This window comes from Triticum aestivum, chromosome 4A (assembly GCF_018294505.1).
Source record: "Triticum aestivum cultivar Chinese Spring chromosome 4A, IWGSC CS RefSeq v2.1, whole genome shotgun sequence".
In the NCBI taxonomy this organism is placed as follows: Eukaryota; Viridiplantae; Streptophyta; class Magnoliopsida; order Poales; family Poaceae; genus Triticum; species Triticum aestivum.
The window spans coordinates 509,595,566-509,604,663 of record NC_057803.1 but is presented as its reverse complement, the minus strand read 5'-3'; positions in this window follow the sequence as shown (position 1 = coordinate 509,604,663).

The window sequence follows — 9,098 nt, the reverse complement described above, 5'->3', positions numbered from 1 at the left end:
AGAGGAGGAGATGGAGTGGAGGAGAGGTGGAGTGGAGGAGAAGAATGAAGATCTAAGGAGGAGAGGACCACACCCAGCCATATATACGACATAATAATGGCGCACCGCGGGCAGGTGCGCCATTACTAACTTTTTTTTATTTTTTTTATTTATTTTGAATTTTGAAGGCGGGAAGATACTAATGGCGCACCATGGGCAGGTGCGCCATTAGTAATTTTCTTTATTTTTTTGACATATTTTGAATTTTGAAGGCGGGAATATACTAATGGCGCACCATGGGCAGGTGCGCCATTAGTAACTTTTTTTTTATTTTTTTGACTTATTTTGAATTTTGAAGGCGGGAAGATAGTAATGGCGCACCATGGGCAGGTGCGCCATTAGTAAGTTTGAATTTTTTTGAATTTTTTTGCCTCTCTAGATCTTAAAAGCTCCGTATCTTTTTTCCTGTTAGATTTTTGAAGATTTTGAAAATGTTTAACGGGGTTCGCCCCGTTAAAATCGGATGTAACTTTTCGAGTAGATGATTTTTCATATAAAAAACTTTTTCATCCGAGTTCGTATGCAAAAGTTATGCCCATTTTGCAAATTCTCGAGAGATTTTGCAAAAAAGTCAAAAATTCATGTTTGTAAATTTTGCTAACAACTAGACCACATATCACATGGGAAACTTATTTTCTTTTATTTTTTTGACATTTCTATCATTTTATTTTATTTTTTTAAAACTGAAAAGGCGGTAGTAATGGCGCACCACATGTACAGTGCGCCATTAGTGTCAATTTCATCTTTAGCCCTTTTCCTAGTAGTGATGATCTATGCTTCGACAAGACGTGCCAAGGAAACCGCCTCGCTAAACGCGCTGAGGTGGGACAATAAGACGATTCGAATAAAGGCTTGGCCGTGGTGTGATGTCAGCTATGGAATACGTCAACAGATTAGATTTGTATAAATATTATTCTCTCTATGGCAATATGTGGAAACTTATTTTGCAGAGCCGGACACTACCTTTGTGTTCAAAATCTTCTATGAAGTACTTGGAGGAGGAACCCGCCTTGTAATGCCGAAGACAATCTGCGCGCCGGACTCGTCGTCATCGAAGCCTGGTTCAGGGGCTACCGAGGGAGTCCTGGATTAGGGGTGTTGGGGAACGTAGCAGAAATTCAAAAATTTTCCTATGAATCACCAAGATCTATCTATGGAGAGACCAGCAACGAGTAGAAGGAGAGTGCATCTACATACCCTTGTAGATCTCTAAGCGGAAGCGTTCAAGTGAACGGGGTTGATGGAGTCGTACTCGTCGTGATTCAGATCACCGATGATCAAGTGCCGAACGGACGGCACCTCCGCGTTCAACACACGTACAGTCCGGTGACGTCTCCCACGCCTTGATCCAGCAAGGAGAGAGGGAGAGGTTGAGGAAGACTCCATACAACAGCAGCACAACGGCGTGGTGGTGGTGGAGGAGCGTGGCAATCCTGCAGGGCTTCGCCAAGCACCTACGGGAGAGGAGGAGGTGTCACGGGAGGGAGGGAGGCGCCAAGGGCTCAGGTATGGATGCCCTCCCACCCCTCCACTATATATAGGGGCAAGGGAGAGGGGGGAGGCGCAGCCTTGCCCCTTACTCCAAGAAAAGGGTGCGGCCAAGAGGGGGGGAGGAGTCCATCCTCCCCAAGGCACCTCGGAGGTGCCTTCCCCCTTGAGGACTCTTCCCTCTAGGGTTCCCTAGGCGCATGGGCCTCTTGGGGCTGGTGCCCTTGGCCCATGTAGGCCAAGGCGCACCCCCTACAGCCCATGTGGCCCCCCGGGGCAGGTGGCCCCACCCGGTGGGCCCCCGGGACCCTTCCGGTGGTCCCGGTACAATACCGATGACCCCGAAACTTGTCCCGATGGCCGAAACAGGACTTCCTATATATAAATCTTTACCTCCGGACCATTCCGAAACTCCTCGTGACGTCCGGGATCTCATCCGGGACTCCGAACAACATTCGGTAACCACATACAAGCTTCCTTTATAACCCTAGCGTCATCGAACCTTAAGTGTGTAGACCCTACGGGTTCGGGAGACATGCAGACATGACCGAGACGTTCTCCGGTCAATAACCAACAGCGGGATCTGGATACCCACGTTGGCTCCCACATGTTCCACGATGATCTCATCGGATGAACCATGATGTCAAGGACTCAATCGATCCCGTATTCAATTCCCTTTGTCTAGCGGTATTTTACTTGCCCGAGATTCGATCGTCGGTATACCGATACCTTGTTCAATCTCGTTACCGGCAAGTCACTTTACTCGTTCCGTAACACATCATCCCGTGATCAACTCCTTGGTCACATTGCGCATATGATGATGTCCTACCGAGTGGGCCCAGAGATACCTCTCCGTTTACACGGAGTGACAAATCCCAGTCTCGATCCGCATAAAACAATAGATACTTTCGGAGATACCCGTAGTGCACCTTTATAGTCACCCAGTTACGTTGTGACGTTTGATACACCCAAAGCACTCCTACGGTATCCAGGAGTTACACGATCTCATGGTCAAAGGAAGAGATACTTGACATTGGCAAAGCTCTAGCAAACGAACTACACGATCTTTGTGCTATGCTTAGGATTGGGTCTTGTCCATCACATCATTCTCCTAATGATGTGATCCCGTTATCAACGGCATCCAATGTCCATAGCCAGGAAACCATGACTATCTGTTGATCACAACGAGCTAGTCAACTAGAGGCTCACTAGGGACATATTGTGGTCTATGTATTCACACGTGTATTACGATTTCCGGATAATACAGTTATAGCATGAATAAAAGACAATTATCATGAACAAGGAAATATAATAATAATACTTTTATTATTGCCTCTAGGGCATATTTCCAACAGTCTCCCACTTGCACTAGAGTCAATAATCTAGTTCACATCGCCATGTGATTAACACTCACAGGTCACATCGCCATGTGACTAATACCCAAGAGTTTACTAGAGTCAGTAGTCTAGTTCACATCACTATGTGATTAACACTCAATGAGTTTTATGTTTGATCATGTTGCTTGTGAGAGAGGTTTTAGTCAACGGGTCTGAACCTTTCAGATCCGTGTGTGCTTTACAAATCTCTATGTCATCTCCTAGATGCAGCTACCATGCTCTATTTGGAGCTATTCCAAACAACTGTTCTACTTGGAGCTATCCTAAATAATTGCTCCATTATACGTATCCGGTATCTCTACTCAGAGCTATCCGGATAGGTGTCAAGCTTGCATCGTCGTAACCTTTACGACGAACTCTTTTGCCACCTCCATAATCGAGAAAATTCCTTAGTCCACTAGTTACTAAGGATAACTTTGACCGCTGTCCTGTGAGCCATTCTTGGATCACTCTTGTACCCCTTGACTGTCTAATGGCAAGGCACACTTCAGGTGCGGTACACAGCATAGCATAGTGAAGAGCCTACGTCTTAAGCATAGGGGACGACCTTCGTCCTTTCTCTCTATTCTGCCGTGGTCGAGCTTTAAGTCTTAACTTCGTACCTTACAACTCAGGCAAGAACTTCTTCTTTGACTGATCCATCTTGAACACCTTCAAGATCATGTCAAGGTATATGCTCATTTTGAAAGTATTATTAAGCATTTTGATCTATCCTTATAGATCTCGATGCTCAATGTTCAAGCAGCTTAATCCAGGCTTTCTATTGAAAAACACTTTCAAAATAACCCTATATGCTTTCTAGAAATTCTACATCATTTTTGATCAACATGTATTCATCAGAAATTCTATAGTGCTCCCACTCACTTCTTTGGAAATACAAGTTTCTCATAAACTTTGTACAAACCCAAAATCTTTGATCATCATCAAAGCATACATTCCAACTCCGAGATGCTCACTCCAGTCCTTAGAAGGATTGCTGGAGCTAGCATACCTTTTAGCATCCTTAGGATCGCCAAAAACTTTCTGATTGTATTACATACAACCTTTCCTCACGAAAACTGGTAAGGAAACTCGTTTTGATATCCATCTGCCAGATTTCATAAATACAGCTAATGCTAACATGAATCCGACGGACTTTAAGCATCGCTACGGATGAGAAAATCTCATCGTAGTCAACTCCTTGAACTTGTGAAAAACTTTTCGCCACAAGTCGAGCTTCATGGACGGTGACATTACCATCCACGTCCGTCTTCTTCTTAAAGATCCATTTATCTTAATGGCTTGCCGATCATCGGGCAAGTCCACCAAAGTCCATGGATCCGTTCTCGGATTTTATGGCCTCGAGCCATTTATCGGAATCCGGGCCCACCATCGTTTCTCCATAGCTCGTAGGTTCATTGTTGTCCAGCAACATGACTTCCAAGACAGGATTACGTACCACTCCGAAGTAGTACGTGTCCTTGTCGTCCTACGAGGTTCGGTAGTGACTTGATCCGAAGTTTCATGATCAATATCATAAGCTTCCACTTCAATTGGTGTAGGTGCCACAGGAACAACTCCCTGTGCCCTGTCACACACTAGTTGAAGAGACGGTTCAATAACCTCATCAAGTCTCCACCATCCTCCCACTCAATTCTTTCGAGAGAAACTTTTCCTCGAGAAAGGACCCGATTCTAGAAACAATCCATATTGCTTTCGGATCTGAATTAGGAGGTATACCCAACTGTTTTGGGTTTCCTATGAAGATGCATTTTATCCGCTTTGGGTTCGAGCTTATCAACCTGAAACTTTTTCATATAAGCGTCGCAGCCCCAAACTTTTAAGAAACGACAACTTAGGTTTCTCTAAACCATAATTCATACGGTGTCATCTCATCAGAATTACGTGGTGCCCTATTTAAAGTGAATGTGGTTGTCTCTAATGCCTAACCCATGAACGATAGTGGTAATTCGATAAGAGATATCATGGTACGCACCATATCCAATAGGGTGCAACTATGATGTTCGGACACACCATCACACTATGGTGTTCCAGGCGGTATTAATTGTGAAACATTTTCCACAATGTCTTAATTGTGTGCCAAAACTCGTAACTCAGATATTCATCTCTATGATCGTATCATAGACATTTTATCCTCTTGTCACAATGATCTTCTACTTCACTCTGAAATTACTTGAACCATTCAATAATTCAGACTTGTGTTTCATCAAGTAAATATTCTCAACATCTACTCGAATCATTTGTGAAGTAAGAACATAACGATATTCACTGCATGCCTCAGCACTTATTGGACTGCACACATCAAAATGTGTTACTTCCAACAAGTTGCTATCTTGTTCCATCTTACTGAAACCGAGGCTTTTCAGTCATCTTGCCTATGTGGTATGATTTGCATATCTCAAGTGATTCAAAATCAAGTGAGTCCGAACGATCCATTTGCATGGAGTTTCTTCATGCATATACACCAATAGACATGGTTCGCATGTCTCAAACTTTTCAAAAACGAGTGAGTCCAAAGATCCATCAACATGGAGCTTCTTCATGCGTTTTATACCATTATGACTTACATGGCAGTGCCACAAGTAAGTGGTACTATCATTACTATCTTATATCTTTTGGCATGAAAATGTGTAACACTACGATCGAGATTCAATAAACCATTCAGGTTTAATACTAATCTTGATGGTAGAGGGAGCGTGCGATGTTTGATCACATCAAACTTGGAAACACTTCCAACATATATCGTCAGCTCACCTTTAGCTAGTCTTCGTTTTATTCCGTAGCTTTTATTTCGAGTTACTAACACTTAGCAACCGAACTGGTATCTAATACCCTGGTGCTACTAGGAGTACTAGTAAAGTACACATTAACATAATGTATATCCAATATACTTCTATCGACCTTGCCAGCCTTCTCATCTACCAAGTATCTAGGGTAATTCCGCTCCAGTGGTTGTTCCCCTTATTACAGAAGCACTTAGTCTCGGGTTTGGGTTCAACCTTGGGTTTCTTCACTAGAGCAGCAGCTGATTTGCCGTTTCATGAAGTATCCCTTCTTGCCCTTGCCCTTCTTGAAACTAGTGGTTTCATCAACCATCAACAATTGATGCTCCTTCTTGATTTCTACTTTCGCGATGTCAAACAACTCGAATACCTCAAGGATCATCATCTCTATCCTTGATATGTTATAGTTCATCACGAAGCTCTAGCAGCTTGGTGGCAATGACTTTGGGGAAACATCACTATCTCATCTGGAAGATCAACTCCCACTTGATTCAAGTGATTGTTGCACTCAGACAATCTGAGCACAAGCTCAACGATTGAGCTTTTCTCCCTTAGTTTGCAGGCTAAGAAAATCGTCGGAGGTCTCATACCTCTTGACGCGGGCACGAGCCTGAAATCCCAATTTCAGCCCTCGAAACATCTCATATGTTCCGCGACGTTTCGAAAACGTCTTTGGTGCCTCTACTTAAACCATTTAATTGAACTATCACGTAGTTATCAAAACGTGTATGTCCGATGTTTGCAACATCGACAAACGACGTTGGGGTTCAGCACACTGAGCGGTGCATTAAGGACATAAGCTTTCTACTGTCCGCATAATCGCTACTGTCAACTTTCAACTATATTTTCTCTAGGAACATATCTAAAATAGTAGAACTATAGCGTGAACTACGACATAATTTGCAAAAAGGTCTTTTGACTATGTTCAGGATAATTAAGTTCATCTTATGAACTCCCACTCAGATAGACATCCCTCTGGTCATCTAAGTGATCACATGATCCGAGTCAACTAGGCCGTGTCCGATCATCACGTGAGACGGACTAGTTATCATCGGTGAACATCTTCATGTTGATCGTATCTACTATACGACTCATGCTCGACCTTTCGGTCTCCGTGTTCCGAGGCCATGTCTGCACATGCTAGGCTCGTCAAGTTAACCCTAAGTGTTTTCGCTGTGTAAAACTGTCTTACACCCGTTGTATGTGAACGTAAGAATCCATCACACCCGATCATCACGTGGTGCTTAGAAGCGACGAACTGTAGCAACGGTGCACAGTTAGGGGAGAACACTTCTTGAAATTTTGTAAGGGATCATCTTATTTACTACCGTCGTCCTAAGTAAACAAGATGCATAAACATAATAAACATCACATGCAATTATATAGTTGTGACATGATATGGCCAATATCATATAGCTCCATTGATCTCCATCTTCGGGGCTCCATGATCATCTTGTCACCGGCATGCCACCATGATCTCCATCATCATGATCTCCATCATCGTGTCTTCATGAAGTTGTCACGCCAACGACTACTTCTACTTCTATGACTAACGCGTTTAGCAATAAAGTAAAGTAGTTTACATGGCGTTCTTCAATGACACGCAGGTCATACAAAAAATAAAGACAACTCCTATGGCTCCTGCCAGTTGTCATACTCATCGACATGCAAGTCGTGAATCCTATTACAAGAACATGATCAATCTCATACATCACATATCATTCATCACATTCTTCTTGGCCATATCACATCACAAAGCATACCCTGCAAAAACAAGTTAGACGTCCTCTAATTGTTGTTTGCATGTTTTACGTGGCTGCTATGGGTTTCTAGCAAGAACGTTTCTTACCTACGCAAAAACCACAACGTGATATGCCAATTGCTATTTACCCTTCATAAGGACCCTTTTCATCGAATCCGTTCCGACTAAAGTGGGAGAGACTGGCACCCGCTAGCCACCTTATGCACCAAGTGCATGTCAATCGGTGGAACCTGTCTCACGTAAGAGTACGTGTAAGGTCGGTCCGGGCCGCTTCATCCCACAATACCGTCGAAACAAGATTGGACTAGTAACGGTAAGCATATTGAACAACATCAACGCCCACAACTACTTTGTGTTCTACTCGTGCAAAGAATCTACGCAATAGACCTAGCTCATGATGCCACTGTAGGGAACGTAGCAGAAATTCAAAATTTTTCCTATGAATCACCAAGATCTATCTATGGAGATACCAGCAACGAGTAGAAGGAGAGTGCATCTACATACCCTTGTAGATCTCTAAGCGGAAGCGTTCAAGTGAACGGGGTTGATGGAGTCGTACTCGTCGTGATTCAGATCACCGATGATCAAGTGCCGAACGGACGGCACCTCCGCGTTCAACACACGTACAGCCCGGTGACGTCTCCCACGCCTTGATCCAGCAAGGAGAGAGGGAGAGGTTGAGGAAGACTCCATACAACAGCAGCACAACGGCGTGGTGGTGGTGGAGGAGCGTGGCAATCCTGCAGGGCTTCGCCAAGCACCTACGGGAGAGGAGGAGGTGTCACGGGAGGGAGGGAGGCGCCAAGGGCTCAGGTATGGATGCCCTCCCACCCCTCCACTATATATAGGGGCAAGGGAGAGGGGGGAGGCGCAGCCTTGCCCCTTACTCCAAGAAAAGGGTGCGGCCAAGAGGGGGGGAGGAGTCCATCCTCCCCAAGGCACCTCGGAGGTGCCTTCCCCCTTGAGGACTCTTCCCTCTAGGGTTCCCTAGGCGCATGGGCCTCTTGGGGCTGGTGCCCTTGGCCCATGTAGGCCAAGGCGCACCCCCTACAGCCCATGTGGCCCCCCGGGGCAGGTGGCCCCACCCGGTGGGCCCCCGGGACCCTTCCGGTGGTCCCGGTACAATACCGATGACCCCGAAACTTGTCCCGATGGCCGAAACAGGACTTCCTATATATAAATCTTTACCTCCGGACCATTCCGGAACTCCTCGTGACGTCCGGGATCTCATCCGGGACTCCGAACAACATTCGGTAACCACATACAAGCTTCCTTTATAACCCTAGCGTCATCGAACCTTAAGTGTGTAGACCCTTACGGGTTCGGGAGACATGCAGACATGACCGAGACGTTCTCCGGTCAATAACCAACAGCGGGATCTGGATACCCATGTTGGCTCCCACATGTTCCACGATGATCTCATCGGATGAACCACGATGTCAAGGACTCAATCGATCCCGTATACAATTCCCTTTGTCTAGCGGTATTTTACTTGCCCGAGATTCGATCGTCGGTATACCGATACCTTGTTCAGTCTCGTTACCGGCAAGTCACTTTACTCGTTCCGTAACACATCATCCCGTGATCAACTCCTTGGTCACATTGCGCATATGATGATGTCCTACCGAG